Here is a 21809-nt window from a genome sequence, read left to right as displayed (position 1 = left end):
TTTGGAGCGCAATATTGAACGGTCATGGGAGATAATAGTTGATTTTAGTTTCTTTTTATTCTTCAAAATCGTGGTGTAACCAAATGAGACACTAATTTCAACTATGTTGATCTCGAATGATAAACAAATGTTTTGTTAATCTTCTACTAAATGGTGGGCGGATCGTCTTTTCCCAAGTCTATTTTAACTTTTCTTCCCACACTAAAAGATGTCTTCATTGGTCTGAATATAGACCTTCAAAGATGAAAATATTGAGGTGCCATTTCTTAATTTATTTATTTTTGTTGATTCTTTTCAATTCACATAATGTGTGTGTGTGTGTGAAAATTGTATTCTGATTATCTGAGGATTCTCCATTTATTAGGGAGAAAACTGTATCACTGGGTATGAATCTACTGTTCAAGTAGCAATTTGATTTTTAACCTTTAAAAAGGAGCAAGTAGTCCTCAGTTTCTATGGGACGTATGGCTCCCAAAAGGTATCAGAGGCTTGCAAAGGTTTTCTCGAGCTTGACGGAGGTCTTGAAATAATGAATTGAGTTCGTATAGGCATTCTGGATGTTGCTATTGAAAGTCTTTCTAACTATACTTTCGGTATACCATATTTTAGATACACAATGAGTCATTAATCATGAAAACCCAAAGTACTTTTCTAAATCGGTGGTAAAGAATTTAGCTTCGTAAAATTAGACTTGTTAGGGTTACGTAACAATTTTAATCAAAATTTAAATAATTTTTGTACTTAAAAAGTGATTGGGCTTCTATAATAACTTGAAGTCTCATTTGTTTCTATTTAAATGTTAAAATCCAACTTGCTAGACGGAGATAATATAAAAGCATTGAAACCATATTTGCCATTTTCAAGACATATCTCAATAATTGTATAATTAATTTACACGGTTTTTTACCATACTACTTTTACGGTTTGTATATGTCGAATATTATGTGTCGAAGACAATTAAAGAAAGAAATATGTGTAATGCGATGTACCAAACATTCTAATATGGTAATTCACATTTTCTTTTATGTTTATATTGGCAATTGATTTTTATGTTGGTTAATAACTTTCCTGTCTTGTCAAATTCATGTAGGCTTATCTCAATCATATAAGATGCACTTTATTATAAATTCACGTTTTACCTGCTACATTTTGTAAAAAATAAATAAATAAATAAATAAAATTTACTTGCTATATTCTAATTGCAAATTTGGTGAATGAAGAAGAATAATTACGATCAATTAAAATGATATTTTATATTAGATGTTATTTTGTAGATAAAAATCAATTTCTTATTCATTTTCACTCGGGTTTAATTTTGAAATTTAATCAATTGTTAGGAATTAATGTGAATTTATTATTATTATATATATATTTTTGGCAGATGATTTTTTTTCAGGCGAGAAAGCATCATAGAAGAATATAATCTATATATATAAATAATAAAAATTATATAATTTGATGTAAAAAAGAAAATTAAAAATTATGTATATGATGTAGTGAGAATACATGGATGAATGTTAATTTATGGAGGGATCCATGAATTAGAAAGGAAAAAGTATTTTTTTTGATAAGAATGGAATAGTAAATAAATATTTGGAGAATTAAAAAAAAGTTAGAAAATTAGTATGTGAATGTTACATAATTAATGCAGTACAAATGGTGTTATTCTTTATTTTTAATTAAGGATATTTTAATATATTTAATTATTTTAATTGACAATTTTGTAAATTTTTAGCAAGAATTGTTCTTTGTTACCAATAATATCAAATTAATGGATAGATCTCCCCTTCCCCCGTAACATAGCGGGATAAGAAAGATTACGGGGCCTTGTGCCCTTAATTGTTTAATATGTCCCTATTTAATGTATATTTTTATCAATATATTTTGCCTTTGTTTTGTTGTTATTATTTTTAAAATATATTTTTCTTTCTTATTTTTAATCACACAGGTATTCAATAAAATAATATTAGATGTAAACGAAATTTTTTTTCTTATTTTTTAATCATATATTCTCCCTCAAATCACTATTCCAAAATATATTTTTGGTAATAAAAAATGAAACTCAAACACCGTTATTTAATGTAAGAGTGTATTAGGAAAAATAAGTAAAATTTATATTTTAACTATATTAATTATATTTTCTTAATTTGTGTGAAAAAAGTCTATTTTTATGGATAGATGAAGTATTGTTTATTCTTGCTAATAAAGAAAACACAAATTAATGGAGTCAAGATAATAGTTTAAAGTTGCCTTTTTACCTTATTAAAGAAGGATGTGCTAATTACACCAGTAATGGCCGATTTTATCATTGAGTGTGTCCGGTTGAAATCCTAATTTTATTTTTACACACTAAGACTTTAAGAATTTTGAAAGAATTCTAACAATAAGATTTAGGGGTAGTAAACAGACCAATTCATTAGTGAGCTCAACTTGTTCGAACTCAGCTCATGAACCGCTTGGTTTGTAATTAGATGAGCTACGAGTCGAGCTCCCTTGCATGCAAAACCTATGAGACGCTTCGTATTAAAGACTGAAAGATTTTTAAATGTAATGACCTTTGGGCTATCAAAATAGTCATTTTAAAATTTAAAAATGACCATTGGTAACGTTTGGGCCAACGATCATATGATTTTTTAAAAAATATTTTTAAATGAATTGTTTCCCCTATATATGCCCCCCCGCTCCTCATCATTTCATTTTCTACCACACTACAATTCTGTCTACATTTTCAATCTACATTATAATTATTATAATCTTTATATATATTAGCCCTTTTATTGTGCAATATGAAGTTTTATTATATTTAAATTTTCTAATATGAACTATTTCTGTCTAATTTTAGTATAAGTTATATTATTCTACATCTTTCCTTCATATATATTCTATTGATGACTAAAAATGATTCGCCAAAATTATATCAACCTAAAGAGAAATATATATTGATTATCTTTGGAATTGATTCAAAGTACAATATAATTGCTCTTGGAATTGTTATATGAGAGTTTTTTATGGGTGTCTTAGCTTTCTTTTAGGAGGGGACGATTTCACCTATTTATAGGATGAAAATCTAAGCCACTTCCTCGTCCAAGGTCTTTTAAGCAACAGTACCAACCTAAAAATGTGTGCGAACTTCTGAAATTTTTTATCCTTCCTTGGTTGATGAGGTCGGTCAAGCACACCATCATGATGACTATGTCTCAACTATGACATTATGTAATGATGACCTGTGAATTTGGGTAATTATTTGTTGCTTGTAATTGGTTGTTGAATAGGTGCTGACGTCATATTTTCCGCATGTCATGTTGAGAGTAGATGGTAATGAGGTGGGGCAGACAAAAATGAACTATTAATCATGATATTCCCTCAAGTGATGGTAGTAAATGCTCGAGCTATTGTTCCACTGGGTGTATTCCAATCTATCTATGCATTGGCTGGGATCTCTTGATTTCTTGTTAAGCAAATTTTTAAGGTCAGATACCAAAAGTTAACCCCAAGTTCTGCCCTTGTACTTGTGCAAAGGGCTGATCTTGAAGTCCCTTGTTTCTCAAATATTGATTTTTTTTTTCCATAATTTATGTAAATAGATAATAGTTAACTTTATGTAAGCCGAATCGTGACATTTGTCTCTTGATAGATGATTCATAAAATACCCCAAGCTTCTCCTCGAAGTTTCATGAAGTTTTGATGGTTTTGATCAAAGCCCTCCATTTCCTAATCTAATGGCAATTAACATTCTTTCTCAACTTAATAATCTTTTTTTTGTCATTTTTTCCACTTCGTTTTCTCGCAATTTGTGTTTCAAATCTCCAAGAGTGCTTGACATTTTGTTAAGAGTTTTTGTGTCTGTAAGGTTGTTTGTCAGATCTTTTCTTCCTGGTACTTCTCTTTACTTTTGAGTCGTATTTTCTTCTATTCTTCTTTGATGTGGTAATGAGGTCGGACAAGTCTATAGTCCATTCTTGGGGAAACCAACATGAAGAGTCTATTCCTTACTTCCCTATAGCCTCTTCTAGTTATGACGTCCAACAAATCCTTACCCCAATCCTCCTTAATGTTGTTTACTCGAATGATATTACCCAATTAGAGGGATATAACCCAGTTTGTGTAGGTGGCTAAGGGTTGAGGACAGGTAGGACTTTTCACAGTATAAGGGAATGAGAGTGTTCAAAGATTAGGTCGACGGTTATAGGGGAAAAATTAGGTTCTTAGATGAGCAAATATAGTAGGATTTTGTTGAATTGCTAGAAATGCTTGCCAGAAGGGGTGACCACCTCTCACGTCCCGCATGGATTAAAAAATGTCAACCTCTGTGCATGTGTGTGTTCTGTCAAATCGCATGTCAAGCCCTTTTTGCTGTAGCTCGGTCCAATATAGTATATCAATTTCTGTTGAACTCTAAATACATAGCCTTGATGATCGAGCTGATAGTCTCCCATAGGGATGTACCATCTTTAACCTTGCAATTCTAATTTTTGTATATGTGATGTCTACACCCTCTCACATGGGATGGGGCCCGAGGGAGGTGGGCCCCATCCTATGTGAGGGGTGTGGATAGACACCCCTATGTATAAAATTATGTAAGTCTAGCATTGCTCTTCCTAGAATAGTTCGTAGGTTTCTTTCAGCTTTGGAGGTTAGCTCTCACACAATTTTGTCCTAATAGGTGGCGGACCTTATATGCTACCTTATTTCTGTGGTATATGTTAGGTTTCCCAGAATTAATTGTAGACTAGTTTTTCAACTCTATATATGTCTTCAACGAGATGAGAAGGACTTAGATTGGTATTATGCAAGTGTGAGAACTAGGACTGGAGGGCTTCTTAGCATTAGATACACTGTCGTCGGTGAAATATTGGAAAGAAGAATTCTTCTTTGTCAAAGGGGAGTGGCAGTTTCATTCAATAGATATGGGTAGGAGCATGTTTATCCCAGCTCATTACCACAACTTTGTAAGTTTTTACGTTGTTCACATTTATGAAGCAATAACACGAGTCCAAACTATTAATCTTGTTTTCTTAAGCTTTCGTAGGTTATTACAGTTGTAAAATTACTTCAGACACTAGGAAGAGGGTAAACTCTATCTGGGGCTTTAATGAAAGATCAGAGAACATGTAGCTTTTTAATCTTAGACTCCAGTCTGTTTCGAGCTGGTCTTTTTGTCTACACCTTCATACCACAACAACCACATAGTAAGTTTCTATTTAGTGCCTTAGTTACGAGAATCCTTAAGTACCCTGTATTGAACTTTGATCCTTGATTCTTTATTCCAGGATAAAATGCAAAAATGTTGGCCTATAATGCTTCAAAAGCCACTGAGGTTAGAGCAAAAGAAGCCAAAAAGAGGAAGGCTCCCACAGGAGGATAGCGAGCAACTAGAAAGGGCTGAGCTAACACTCCAGAGAGGGTTGAAGTCCCTAAAGTTTCTCCTTCTCGCTTAACATTTCCTATTCATTCTCCTTTAAGAGACATAGCTACTTCGGTCCTAACCAGGCTATATCTGGTAACTACCGTTCTTACCTACCTTGCCCAAACTTGCAACAACCTGATGTGGAGGCAATGGTGGGATCTTACCAAGAATTCCTTCGCGCTCTTTTGCTTTCACGAGATATGACAACAGCTCTCCATCTTACCATAAAAGACTTAGCCAGCCTCTTGACCAGAAGTTGGAATGATAGGGAGCAGAGGTTCGTAGAAGAGATGTCAGTGGATGAAGTCTGCTTTACAACTGAGCTTCATAGCCATCACTCCATTCTCTACATGATGTCCGTAGCTGATAAGGTATATGTATGTGTTTTAATATTTGAGTCGTTATTTTTCCTGATAAAGAGTACTTTTTTTTAGGTCAGAGTTGAGGTGGATAAGGTGATGGCCTTGATGAACGAAGTTGCAGCTCATTTCTAAACTATAGTGGCTAAAAAAGCTTAAAGGGCCAAGGAGAAGGAAGAATGGAAAGGGAGGTTGTAGAAGTTGGAGGTTGATTTTAGGCAAAAAAATGCTATAAAGGCTGAGTTTAGAGAGGGGCTAGAGGCTACTAAGGATAAAGAAGTAAAGGCTAAAGAGGCTGTCAAAATGAAGAGAAAAAGGATGAAGGATGAGAAAGCCAAAGCGAAAGAGCTAAGAATAAAAGTGGAGGAGGTAAATGCCAAGGCTATCAAGGGTATTAAATCCTAGAAGGAAGGCTTGAAATTTGACGCCTTAGCTTAGGATGTCTATGTGGTCAGCCTGAAAAAGATGATCAAATACATTGAAAAAATGAGGTCCGACTTTGATACAAGTTTCTTTCAAGAAACTTTAAAGGATCGAAAGGTATCCTAATGAGATATCAGCTGCAGCCGGAACCTACAGGACTGACTCAGAAGGTGAAAATCAAGATTCTCTAGCTAAGATCCCGATCAAACTGACCTACCTCTTGTTTAGCTTTTTTCCTTATATGTTTATTTTAAAGAAATGTGCTTTTCTAAACTTGAAATGAAATATCAATGAAGTTTCCCTTTTCTTTTAAAATAAATTTGTTTCCTGGCCAAGTCATTAAAGTCGGTTTATTTTTCCAGTTGTTTGTGTTTCCAACATCGTATTACGAATGATTGCTATAATAAGGCCTTAATTTGGACTAGAACATAGTGTGGAAATCAAGTATCAATCATACTTTAATTATGGAGATTGTAATATTTGTAGTATGGAATATTTAGGAATAATTTAGGAAATAATTTGTGGTAGAATATTATCTTTCCATTTCCATTCATTGTATTTGTTAAAAAAAGGTTGAACCCCAACCTTAAGGGTCCCCCACCGCCCTTGCCCTGGAGCATCGTGAGGGAGGTAAATCGCAGGTTATGCCTCCAAGGGTACAGGGTGGAAGGCTGCTTGTACACTTGCACTTACCCAAGAGCCAAATCCATATTTCAGGATTCGAATCCTTGACGCAACAGCCTCAAGCAAAGCTGGATTTCTTCACCCTCCCCTTTTACCACTTGGAGATGTGCCCTGGGGGCCATTCATTGTATTTGTTGTATATATTGAAGGTGGAGTGTGAGTATTATACACAATTAAAAATGAAAAAATGTTCATTCATTACTTCTTTATGGTATTAGAGCAAGGATAAAATCAAACCCGACTATCAATGGCAGAAACCACTGCCAACAATACAACTTCAGCCACTGCCGAGTTCGAACCAGTGGGACTGAAGTTGGTCACACCATGGCATCAATTGGAATTGATAATTTCTCATTCCAACTCACAGTCGAGAAACTCAATGGTAGAAACTATAGAGAATGGGCTCAATCCATTAAGCTCGTGGTCGTAGGAAAAGGAAAAATAGGGTACCCTACCGGTGACACAAAGCAACCTGCAGATCCCGTTCTTCAGCAAAAGTGGAAATCAGAAAACTCTATGGTTATGTCATGGCTTATCAACTCAATGGCACCGTCAATTAGCAAAATCTACCTCTTCATGGAGACTGCGAAGGACATATGGGACATCGCTTGAGAGATGTACTCCAACACGGAAGATACATCCCAGATTTTCGAAATAAAGACCAAACTTTGGAAGGCAAAATAGGGAGAAAGAATTGTCACTGAGTACTATATGGAAATGTCCTCATTATGGCAGGAATTGGATCTGGGTATGGATGAAACATGGGATTACCCTAGTGATGGGGTTCTGTATAAGAAGAGAGTAGAGAATGAGCTCTGTATGAAATTTTGCTTAGATTAGACAGAGACCTCAATAACATGAGAGGCCGAATTCTTAGCCACCGGCCACTGCCCACCACTCGGGACGCCTTCGCCGAAGTATGATGCGAGGAAAGTCACCATCTAATTATGTTGAAGAAGGAAGGGACTGGGCCTGATGAACATATGGATGGGTCAGCCCTATTATCTGATTTTATTGGGCCAACTGGACCTCATGAAATTGGGCCTAAGACAAAAAAGGCCCATATGATAGGCCTGATTTGGGAGCCCAAGTACTTAGAGGAACAAGAAGAATTGGACCCGGCCCAAGGCAACAAAGTAATCGCCCGTGGTGTGAACACTGTTGGAAACCTAGGCACAAAGAGGATACGTGCTGGACCTGCATGGAAAGTCGTTTGATTGGAAACCAAGACAAAGCTCCAAGAATCAAGGCTATCAAGATGCAGTCAATTCATCTTAAGTTCAAAATTCCGTTCCCAACAATGTATTCAGTCCTGAACAGCTAGAACAACTCCGTAAAATGTTCTCCAACTTCCAATCATCCAGCTCCTCAAGTTCTTTAGCTCATAGATGTAATATCCTAAGAGGCTTTAACACTGCCTGACTCTCAATAACACCTTGGATTATCGACTCTGGTGCGTCTGTTCACATGATGGACTCACACCACTTCTTTATCTCATACTCACCTTGTGCTGGAAATCTTAAAATGAAAATTGCTAATGACTCTCTATCCCAAATGGCTGGAAAAGGGAGTATTCAAATCTCTAATTTAATCACACTAAAAAATGTTTTGCATTTTCTAAACTTATCATGCAATTTATTGTCCATTAGTCAATTAACAAAAAGTTCAAATTGCGCCACTAATTTTTTCTCTTCTTACTGTATCCTTCAGGACCTATTATTGGGGAAGACGATTGACAATGCTAAAGAGTGTGAAGGGCTCTACTACTTTGATGAGATTAATGTGAGTCAAGAAAGTCGATTTGCTAGTTGTGATTCTATTTTCGTCCCTAAGAATAGTGAAATTCTTTTATGGCATTATAGAATAGGTCATCCCAATTTTCGTTATCTGAGACATGTATTTCCTTCATTATTTTCAAATAAAACACTTTTCAATTTTATATGTGACATTTGTGAACTTGCAAAACATCATCGTTCGTCATTCAAAAAATCTGTGTATAAAACATCTCGACCATTTACCTTAATACATGGGGACCCTCTCGAACCCCTAATCACACCCACACAAAGTGGTTTGTCACATTTATCGACCACCATACAAGACTTTGTTGGGTTTATATGCTAAAAGAAAAAATCGACGTTCGTTCTATCTTCATAAACTTCCACTCAATGGTTCAAACCCAATTTCAAACAAAAATCCAAATTTTGCATACAGACAACGGGACATAATATTTCCATAGTACACTAAGAGCCTATCTCCAAGACAATAGAATTATTCACCAGAGTTCTTGAGTAGATACTCCCCAACAAAATGGGGTTGTGGAACGAAAAAATAGAAACTTATTTGAGGTAGCTCGGGCCCTAATGTTCCCCACAAATATGCAAAAATATTTTTGGGGTGATGCTATTCTCACGTCTGCATATCTCATTAACAGAATGCCTAGCCGAACTCTGAATTTTGAAACTCCTCTTCAAAAATTCTAGGATTTTTTCCCTAACACTCGCATAACCTCCAATCTACCTCTAAAAGTATTTGGGTGTACTGTCTTTGTCCACATACATTCCCATCATCGCAACAAACTCGAACCCCGTGCAATTAAATGTGTACCCATTGGATATTTACCTATACAAAGGGTATAAATATTATGACCCAATTACAAAAATATTATCTGTTAGCTTTGATGTCACTTTCTTTGAAAACAACCCTTATTTTCAACAAACCTCTCTTCAGGGGGAGATCCTGCATGACGACAAAGATCGACTCTTGGAAATACCTCTTAATCTTGATCCATCTGTTCCAAATACTGAATTTACACCACCAAGCTCCAATTCTATCCCAAACACTCTACCTACATCACCACCACATTCTACAGTGCCATGTACAGAATACAACTTAAACTTAGGAGGAAAACAGCATGACAAATAGATGATTGTGTACTCAAGAAAGCCAAAATCAAAGGATAATGAGAAACTTATTGTGTACTCAAGAAAGCCAAAATCAAAGGATAAGGAGAAACTTACACTCGAGGCACCAAAAGAGTCGAAATCGGTAATAGCTCAAGACCCTCATGAGCTTTCTCCAAAATCACCTAACATTGATGATGTACCAATTGCTCTCAGAACATGCACTCTTCACCCTATATCAAAATTTGTTGCCTACAATACGCTATCTTCAAAATTTAGATCATTTGTTTCTAATCTTGATAGCACAGAAATTCCAAGAAACATTTAAGAGGCCTTGAAAATCCCCAAGTGGAGAAAAGTAGTGATGGATGAAATGAAAGCATTGGAAGCAAACAAAACCTGGGATGTGGTGGAACTTCCAAGAGGAAAGAAACTTGTTGGGTGTAAATGGGTGTTCAATGTGAAATATAAAGCAGATGGAACGATAGAACGGTACAAGGCTTGTCTGGTTCAAAAGGATATACTCAAACCTATGACATAGACTACATAGAAACATTCGTACCAGTTGCAAAACTAAATACAGTCAGAGTTTTCCTATCACTGGTAGCAAATATGATTGGCAACTCCAACAACTGGATATTAAGAATGCATTTCTGAATGGGGAGTTGGAAGAAGAAGTCTATATGATACTACCACCTGAATTTTCTAAGGAAAATGAAGGAAGTAAAGTGTACAAACTGAAGAAATCATTATATGGTCTAAAACAATCATCTAGGGCATGGTTTGATAGATTCGCAAACATTTTAAAAGGACAGGGATACCAACAAGGGCAATTAGATCACACTATATTTTTCAGATTGTTTGAAGATGGGAACAAGACTATCCTAATTTTCTATGTTGACGACATAATTCTCACGAGAGATAATGCTGTTGAGATAGAAAGGCTTAAAAGAGGGTTAAATGCAGAATTTGAAGTGAAAGACTTGGGACAAATGCGATATTTTCTAGACATGGAAGTAGCCAGATCAAAGAAAGGAATCAGTGTGTCACAACGAAAATATGTTCTAGACCTCTGTTATGCTCGGGTATAAACCATGTGATACTCCCATGGACATGGCAAGGAAAACAGATAACATTGGAGAATTCGTTGAAAAGGAAAGATATCAAAAACTGGTGGGAAAATTAATTTACCTATCTCATACAAGACCAGATATTGCATTTGCAATAAGTGTGGTAAGTCAACACATGCATGCTCCAAGGAAAACACATCTAGAAGCAGTATACAGGATTCTGAGGTACCTTAAGGGCTCACCTGGAAAAGGACTGCTCTGTTCAAGAAAAATGACAAAAGATATGTAGAAATATTCATCGATGCGGATTGGGTTGGATCAACAGAAGATAGGAGATCAACCACTAGCTATTTTACTTTTGTATGGGGAAACTTAGTAATGTGAAGTAAGAAATAGAATGTAGTAGCTAGAAGTAGCACGAAAGCAGAGTTTAAAGCAGCTACTCAAGGAATATGTAAATGTTTATAGCTAAAGAAACTTTTAAATGAACTATAGATTCTATCAAAATTTCTTATTAAACTCTATTGTGATAATAAAGCAGTTATCAACATCTCACTCAACCCCGTTCAACATGATAGAACCAAACATATAGAGGTGGACAAACATTTCATCAAAGAAAAAATTGATAGTGGAACCATTTGCATGATCTACATCCCTACCAGAAAATAGACCACAGACGTATTCACCAAAGGACTACAGAGACAAGTATTTGATGATTGCATCTGCAAATTGGATACGATCAATAACTACGATCCATCTTGAGGGGGAGTGTGGAAATCACGTATCAATCATACTTTAATTATGGAGATTGTAATATTTGTAGTATGGAATATTTAGGACTAATTTAGAAAATAATTTGTTGTAGAATATTAGACTAATTTAGAAAATAATTTGTGGTAGAATATTATCTTTCCTTTTCCATTCATTGTATTGTTGTACATATTGAAGGTGGAATGTAAGAATTATACACAATTAAAAATAAAAAAACGTTTCTTATCTACTACTTTAAATATGTATGTTGATATTTGGATAATTCTGGTTAAGTGTTGCAGTACATGCAACTTTAGCTTAGACTGCTAAGGAGTAGATACTTAGAATTCCATATTTGGGAACCTTAGTTCAAACTGTTGAGGAGCAAGTCCTTTAAATTCCATTTTATGAAATTTCATTAAGGTTTCGTTTGATTGTAAGAATCAAATTTGGATGGAAAGAAAACGAATTCTAAGGAATTAAATTGCTTAAAACTTATTTTACTGGGATTTGTCAATTAAATGTGTTTGATTGATATAATTTTCTAATCGAAAAATGTTGAAATTTTGAATCTTTTGGTGTTGGTTTGATTTTGTTTTCCATGAAAATTATCATTTAAAGGGATAAAATTTGTCACAATTATGGATACAATTTGTTTCCATTGCCAAAAAAAAAAAAAAAAAAAAAAGCTGGAAAACACTTTTTCACCAAAACCAAAGGTTAAAAACCAAGAAAAAGGGTTACCGGGGGTGAGGAGAAGGGTAGGGTGGAAAACGAATTCCATGTAGAATTTTGCCTATTAAACAATACATTTGGGTAGAAAATGAAATTTCAATGGAATTGACTTGTATCAAACATGACCTAAGTGTAGCAACACATGCAACCTGAGTTCGGACTGTTGAGAAGCAAGTCTTTTGAATTCCATTTTAGAAATTTGGCTAAGTGTTGCAGCATATACAATCTTATATTGGATGGCTGAGAAGTAGGTCCTTAGAATTCTATTTTAGGATTTTTTTTATAAAATGTTGGAGCACATGCAATCTTAATCTAGACTACTAAGAAGTAGGTCATTTGAATTCCATTTTAGAATTTTTTGCTAAGTGTTGCATCGCATACAAACTTAGATTCAATTGTTGAGGAACAAGTCCATGGAATTCAATTTTAGGATTTTTTTTGTCAAGTGTTCCAACATATGCAACCTTAGTTCAGACTGCTGAAAAGTAGGCAATTTGTAAACGGAAGCAGAACGGGATTTGACTAAGATCCCGCATATTTTATTGAAATGAATTAATTAGTTACATTCCAAATACATCATAACACCTAAAGATACTTTTTTTGAGGTGCTCTGTGTTCCAAGGATGCAGGGGACGTATTCTCTGCATATCTTCTAACTCGTAGGCTCTTTTTTGAAGAATCTTAGTAACTTTGTGAGGGCTTTCTTAGTTTGGGCCAAATTGGAACAGTTTCCTTAATACCAAGGTACCAACTTCAAATTCCCATTTGCTTATGATTATAATACTTAGCACTTCATTTCTTGTAACTTCAATTTTGAGTTTGGCCTCTCTCTCTCTCTCTTCAAGTATATTTAATTCAACACTCAATGTTTCTCCATACCTTTCTCGTTATATGTTTTGGTCGGAAATGATGGAATTCCAATTTTCAATGAGATCACTGCTTCTACTCCAAAAGCTAAGGAAAAAGGTATTTCTCCTGTACTTGATGACGCAGTAGTACAATAAGAACATAATAAACGAGGGAACTCGTCTACCAATGTTCTCTTCAAATTGTCAAGCCTTATTTTTGATAAGCATATTTTATATACTTATTTCGACCTAAAAATGTAGACATTTAATAGTTCTTGTATACAATTATAGTCTAATTTATTTTATATTTTGTTTGTTAGGTAAAACTGAATGATTTGAAGTGGAACTGAAAGAAAGAAGTAAAAAAGGGGCGAAAAATGAGAAATTTCAAAGTTTGAGGACCAAATTGAAAATATCTAATAGTTGATTCAGATCACAAGAAGATACTTTGAAGATTTCTAGGAGTCAATCAGATGCAATCAGAAGTCAAACCGAAATGGAATATGATGAAAATATTATGACAGATCAATTTCCAATCCCACAAGTTATATTCCAGATTTTTAGTCAAGATTGAGACCCTTTTTGGCACAATAAATGTCTGAACTGGAAAGAATCCTCCCTCTAGCAAAGTTCTAGAACTTTGAGTTAGCTTTCTAACGCACTTTAAATCAGCTTAATTGGATATCAGGAGAGAATGTTATGACTAAAATACTAACTGTTATGTAGAGACAAAAACATGTGCACACGAAAGTAACTTTATTTATTCGATTGGAACTCTTTTAAAACGTGATTTTTAACCAATTTTTGACTCCTACAAATACCTACCAGCAGAATATATTAAAGACTTCTCCTACATCATTCATACATATATTACATCCATAATTCCACCAATTCATACACCAAAGGAGAGTCAAATTCATAATATTGGAAGATACAATCAAGAAGCAAGTTTAAATCAATTGAAGAATTCATCCGATTTTTGGACAAAGAGTTGAATATTCATCAAGATTTCGTTAAAAAATTCAAGAACGTCAAGATTATTCCATAGAATTATACATTTTCTTGTACTTTTCATATGTTAGGCTAAATTTTTAATTGCTAGGATGTAGATGTCATGAATTTTTTTATATAAAATAAGTATTTTGACATCCAATATGTGTGAATTAATGGATAGTTGTTATTGAGTTTTAATGCATTTTCAATTACTTGATCACCAATTGTCTTAAATGTGAATCTTAATCTTATTGATTTCGAGAGAAATAATATAATAGATAACACTTATAATAATCATTGTAAAGTTCGATAGGGGATAAAGATATATCGTTATTTATTACATGATTTTCTGTAGATATTCTAGCACATTTAATGTGAATTTTCATGTTTACGTCTTTCATATAGATATAGAAAGGTCACATGAAGTGATAGATTTAATTGATATTGAGAGATGGTTTTAATTAACTTAATAATATCGATCAACATGAATAAGTATATATTGTCATAATATTTAATTGTATTAAAAATGGATGAACAAGGGGGATTCGAAATCTTAGCATTCATCTTACATATTTGACAAAAACTTTCATAAGTAGCTTTGTTAATATAATTAGATCATGTAGTATAAATACTCATACCAATTTAGATATTCAATTAAGGTTGAAATTAATTGATACTAGATTACGTACATAGTTCTCTTGGGTTCGACATTCTATTCATTACTTTATTATTTGTTCACAATCCCGTTCACCTGTAAAAAATCTAGCGATCAAGTTTTGGCGCTGTCACTGGGACTATTGCATTAAATTTGTTTTAGCAAATTCTAACTAATTTGAATTTTTATTCCTTATTTAGTTAATTTTATTAACTAGAAAAATATTATAGTGTTTCTCTATTGTTCCTTTTTCAAGACTTTGAATGCAAAGTTTAAGGCTCGATGATCTTGTTCAATTTGATCATAAATTGAACAAATATTTAGGGTGATGATAAGAGAATAATTAGAAGTATACAAAAAACAACAAGCAAAATTAATGATAGAAAATATACAAAATCACGTTGCTGTTAAATTGAATGTAAATGCAACACATTCGAATATGGCTACGGACAATGGAAATGTGAGACTGATGGGGGAATACATGATTTCACATGTTGCGAAAAGCCAATCCAGCATTCTATATCCAGCATTTGATCAGGCAAATTTCTACTTGAGGACAGATATGATCAATATGTTCCATAATGCACTACAATTTTTTGGAAGAGCTACTGAAAATCCCAATGCACATATTTCGACATTTCTTGACATGTATGCAACAATATAATATTCAAGGATTTTGAGCAAAGCAATCCACATGAGACTTTTTCCTTACACTTTGAAAAACTCAACCAGGGAATGGTTGGATATTTTTTACTTCACAGCATCACCAGCTGGAATGGTCCGAGCCAAAAATTTCTTTGAACAAATATTTCTAAATAAAAATGATTGCCATGTTAAATGATGAAATCACTACATTCTCTCAGCTTGACTCAGAGTGCTACTATGAGGTTTGAAAAAGTTACAATGGGTTGTTCAGTCAATGTCCACAGCATGGGCTACAAAAATGGCTCCAAGTGTAGTATTTTTCCATTGAGCTAAATTTGACAAGTAGGACTAATGTTGACTCTGCATGTGATGGTTAGATCACAAAAAAGCTAATCAAGAATATCATATTATGGAGGATCTTGCATTCACTAGAAAGATCAAGTGGGAAGAAAGCCACTGGAATCTATAAAGTTGACTCGTTAACAGCATTCTCACCACTATTAGCAGCATTAGCTCAAAAGGTAGATCAGATAAATGAAGTTCAAGCAATCAGATCAAAATGTAAGCATTATGGGAGAAATCATGAGAGTGTTGATTGTAACATGGGAAGTCTTTTTGCTCAGTCGGTTGAGGATGTGAATTACATACAAAACTTTTCAAGGAAGCAAAATAACCCCTACTCTAATTCATACAATCCTGGTTGGAAAAATCATTCCAATTTTTCTTAGAGTAATAATCAAACTGTTCAGGGTACATCACAGAGAAATGTATCACACGATTTTCAGCAACTAGAAAAGAAACCCACAGGGAAGAAGCGTTTAACAAATTGGCAACATCATCAATTGAAGTAATGACTAGAATAGTTGAAGCATCAACTAAGTTTCATGCATTAGACTGAGAAAAGTTTTCAAGTTCGAAGAGCTGCCATATAGAATTTAGAAAATTAGGTAAGGAAAATAGCAAAAGCACTTTTAGAAAGACAACCAGTGGCCTTGCCAAGTGATACCGTGACAAATTTCAAATAGTAGGTAATGGTAGTGAGTGTTGTGGAGAATGAGAAAATGGAGGCTATTACTATATGAAGTGGGTTTCAACTTTCAAAAATTATAATTAAGAGATATAAGGTAATAAATGAAAAGGTACCTTCCACAGATGAGGGGCACATGGTTCAATCTAAACAATCAACAAAAATAACTCTATATTTGAAGTCAGACAATACATAGCTTAAGGCAACCATTCCTTTCAAGACTTCAGCACCTCATGTCCCCTTTCTATAGAGATTGTAGAAAAGGAAGCTGGAAGGATAATTTGAGAAGTTCCTAGACATGCTAAAGAAGCTCCACATCTATATACCACTTATCGATGCAATCAGACAAATCCCAAGTTTGCAAAATTCTTGAAAGACACGATATTAAAGAAAAAAAGCTTCCAGAATTTGAAGAAGTTACATTGACAAGGAGAGAGTAGTGCAAGGCTACAAAAGAAATTGCCTCTCAAAGTCAAGGATTCAAGGAGTTTCACTTTGCCTATTTTACTAGATAAGGTTTTTCTTTTCATGATTTACATGATACGAGCCCATCTGTCTACAAGAAACTAGGACTTGGAAAAATTAAAACAACAAATCTTTCACTACATTTAGCTAATTGAAGCATCAAATATCCAAGAGACAAGGCCGATGATGTATTAATCAAAGTTGGAAAGTTGGTTGATATTCACAATAGAATTTCATTTTCTTGACTTAGAAATAGATCAAAATATCCCAATACTCTTGGGTCGACCTTACTTATGAACCAGTCGAACCTTGATTAACATGAAGAAATGTGAATTGAATTCGAGGGTGGAGGATGAAAAAAAATACTTTAAATTACACAATTTGTCCAAGCAATCAAGAAACCTCGAGGAGTTCCAAGTGTATTGATGAAGATGTTCAACAATGCCCCCCATAATAGAAAACCTAAAGTTAGTGAAATTCTTGGTCAATATGAGAATTAAGAGTTCATGGTTTGGAGAGAAAAAAGAGGATGTAAGGCTAGAAATTGCGAGGAGTGCAAGAGCCAAAACAATCTTATTTGAACCATTGTAATTTAATCAAGCTGCAAAATCTAGCTAAAGACTACAAATAGAGTGCTTATTGGGAGACAATTCAATTTCTTAGTTATTAGATTGCATTAGTTCTATGCACATTTCATTTCAATATATGGGGTTTTCATATCTACACTTAGTCTAGATAAAAGAATAATTTATTTGAGTCAAAAACAGTAAAAAAATCATATGGCAGACACTACAAGTTTTCAAGGATGTAAAAAAAAAATAAAAAAAAAATAAAAATAAATAAATAAATAAATTTGTTATCATGCACGCCACGTTTTCCACTACCTTTTGACTATTATAATTATTTTCTTTCACCCTTGACAAGTAATTGGATATCAAGAGGAAGGATCTTAACAATTTGATGAATTAAATCTTTTTTTTTTTTCAACAAATTACTTTAAAAGTATCATACATAATTTGGGGAGTAACATTTTCATTTTCTTCTCCATCCCTTTATATACTTATACTTTAAGATATTGAAAACAATGTCCACTTTAAGTTTGAGGTGAAAAAAAAAAGAAGAAGAGTTTTTATCTTTTATGTGTTGTGTATTTATTGCTTTACATATGAAGAAAAAAAAAACAAATGAAAAATTTTAAAAATTTTGGAAAAATACCTTTTTGCGTTTGCTTGTGTGGGTTAGATAGCCCAGCTAATAATGATGAATATATTTGAAATTATGCGTTGATTTATGAAATGTGAATATGTTAAATGCTTAGATTAATTGATGCTTATCCATGAAAGACTTGATATTAATTGAGTACGTGAATTAAGTTAGACATTATGAATAAATAAGTTGATTCATATGTTTGATAGGTTGAATTAGTAGAACTTAGATAAAATACCAAAAAATATTTCATCATACATCCTTAGACCAAATTTAACATAGTTTGGGGATGATTTCACTATTGTAGGAAGATATAAACATGAATTGGGATTCTATGTGTGAAAATGTTTGGGTGAATTGTCTAAGATACTTCATATATGAAACTTCTCTTTGTAGCCATTATGACTTGAGTTATTAAGTCTGTAAAGGTATCTAAAACTTGATATCCTAAAGTCATCTAACTTAGGAGTTATTGGCCAAAAGCACATTACATGGGTCGTAGAGAAAGTTTAATGGAGAAAATGCTGCTATATATATATATAAATCGAAGAAAATAATTACATGAAATAGAAGAAGCACCACTTTCATTGGTTAAGTCTCAACTTCTTGTTTGGGAAAATTTGACTTTTGATAAGAGATTATTAGCTTAGTTGAATTTTGAAAGTCGAAGCAATGCAATATTTGGAGGATCATTATTTGTTGAAGTGTTGACTTGCAATTAGGAAAATCCACTTGAACTAGAGAAAGTGAAAGTAGTAATGAAAATTCAACCATATATCACACATTGGGTAATGAGTAAAAAGAATAAGTTTGGTGATGTGTAAATCTTACTAGTGATGATAAAATATATTTGACCACTAAGGATTAGAAATAGGAACAACTTGTGAATTCATTACTATCTACTTAATTTATCACGCAGACGCGTCGATTTTGCATTGGAGAAGTGGATATTGATTTTTGAGTTCTAACCTTGAAACAGTTTATAGATTTAATACAATGATTCCAGTCCTGAGAAAAAACATGTTATCTAACCAAAACCTTTCGCTTGCTTTTATGTTTGTTACGTTAGATTATAATTTTAATTGAGAACGAACAAATGTTTAAGTTTGAAGGTGTTTGATAATATATTTTATACACTTAAGTGGATTAAAAATATAAATATTTAATCGTAAAGAAAGTTTAATGGAGAAAATGCTGCTAAAAATATATATATATAAATCGAAGAAAATAATTACATGAAACAGAAGAAGCACCACTTTCATTGGTTAAGTCTCAAATTCTTGTTTGGGAAAATTTGACTTTTGATAAGAGATTATTTGCTTAGTTGAATTTTGAAAGTCGAAGCAATGAAATATTTGGAGGATCATTATTTGTTGAAGTGTTGACTTGCAATTAGGAAAACCCACTTGAACTAGAAAAAGTGAAAGTAGTAATGAAAATTCAACCGTAGATCACACATTGGGTAATGAGTAAAAAGAATAAATTTGGTGATGTGTAAATCTTACTAGTGATGATAAGATATATTTGACCACTAAGGATTAGAAATAGGAACAACTTGTGAATTCATTACAATCTACTTAATTTATCACACAGACACGTCGATTTTGCATTGAAGAAGTGGATATTGATTTTTGTGTTGTAACCTTGAAACAGTTTATAGATTTAATACAATGATTCCAATCCTGAGAAAAAACAACATGTTATCTAACCAAAACCTTTCGCTTGCTTTTATGTTTGTTACGTTAGATTATAATTTTAATTGAGAACAAACAAATGTTTAAGTTTGAAGGTGTTTGATAATATATTTTATACACTAGATATTTAATAGTTATTTTGAGTAATTATAGCCTAATTTATTGTATATTTCATTTACTAAGTAAAATTCAATGATTGGAATTGGAATTAAAAGAAAGAAACGAAAAACGACGAAAAATGGTGAAGTTCAAAGTTTGAGGACCAAATTACAAATATCCAATAGTTGATTCAGACCATTATACGATATTTTAAAGATTGTTAGGAGACAATTTTATGCAATTAGAAGTAAAATGAAAATGGAATATGATTAAAATATTATATCAAAGTTAGATTTTAGTCAAAGGTTGAGACCATTTTTGGCATAATAAACTTAAGAATAGGAAAAATTCTATTTCTACAATAGTTTAGTCATTTAAGTTAGCTTTTCAATGCGCTTCGAATAGTCTCAATCGGATATCATGAAAGAAGGTTATGACCAAAATACTAACTACATATGTGCGTTCGAATGTAACTTTTCTTATTCGATTGAAACTCTTTTTGAAACCAATGTGGACGTAATTTTCAACCAATTTTCGACTTCTACAAATACCAAACAACAGAATATATTAGAAACCTCTCCTGCATCATTCATACACATATTACATCTATAATTCCATCAATTTATACTCCAAAGGAGAGACAAATTCATAATATTGTGAGATACAATCAAAGGCAAGTGCAAGAATTAAATAAATTGAAAATTCATTGATTGTTTGGTAAGGAATTGAAAAAATAATTGAAGATTCATCAAGAATTAATATGTTTCCTTATATCTTTGCTGTTTATTAAATTCATAATCCGGGTGATGTTATATAGAATTAATATGTTTCCTTATACTTTCTATATGCTAGAATAAAATATAATTGCTAGAATATAGATGAACCCTTATAATGAAGTTTTTAATATAAAATAAGTACTTTGACATCCAATATCTTTGAAATCATGGATGGTTATTATTGAGTTTTAATGCCTTTTCAATTGCTTGATTGTTCACGAAATTATTATTTCGAATTAAACTCGCAAGTTTACGGTTCGTAACAAGTACTAAAGTGGAATAGAGAGTTCTGAATATTATCCCACAGAGATTGAGTTAGCTTAATTTTTCATATCTTGGCCTTAACCGAAACCAAATTACCAAACGTGATTTTTGTAACGTGATTAAATCTAAGCTAGACTATATACACAAATGTGTATGAGTTAAATAATTAAAATGCAAATTGGAGTTTAAATTCATGAACAAAAGGCGCACTAGTATCCCAAATCCTCATGCAATGCTCACCTAGTTCTACAAAATGACAACACGCTTAAAGTTTTGAAGAATCAATGCTCATATGATAGATGCAAATATACAAAAATATATGAGGTCTTATGAACATTTAGAGATTTACGCAAGGCATAAATGTACATCTCTATCTCATATCGGACCCTACAATGATTTATATCTTATCGAACCCATTTCCCTTCTCTCGAATTTAATTTCATATAAACCATTCAAAAATCAAGAAACGTGTTCTATTGTCAATATTGTAAAACTAGAGATTACAAGTTTACATCACAAGATTCATCGTTCTCCTAGTATAGAAATTCCTATCCTAACATGGATAAAATAAGAAAATACATAGATACCTGAAGAAATGACATCACCGATTTCGTAATCTACTTCAAATCCCGTTGCTCTTCATGTTTTTCTTCGTTATTCTGGCTCAAAATCACCTTCTATCTGTTCTTGTATCTCCCTATGCGTTTTCCCCTTAATTTGATGACTCTATGATTTTTATATATGTCCCGTGACTTGTTTCCATAAGAGTTTGAAGCAGAGGAGGAAACTGAAAATCCCGAACCGGAATA

This window comes from Olea europaea, unplaced genomic scaffold, assembly GCF_002742605.1.
Source record: "Olea europaea var. sylvestris unplaced genomic scaffold, O_europaea_v1 scaffold1735, whole genome shotgun sequence".
NCBI lineage: Eukaryota > Viridiplantae > Streptophyta > Magnoliopsida > Lamiales > Oleaceae > Olea > Olea europaea.
Note: the sequence above shows the minus strand (reverse complement) of the source record.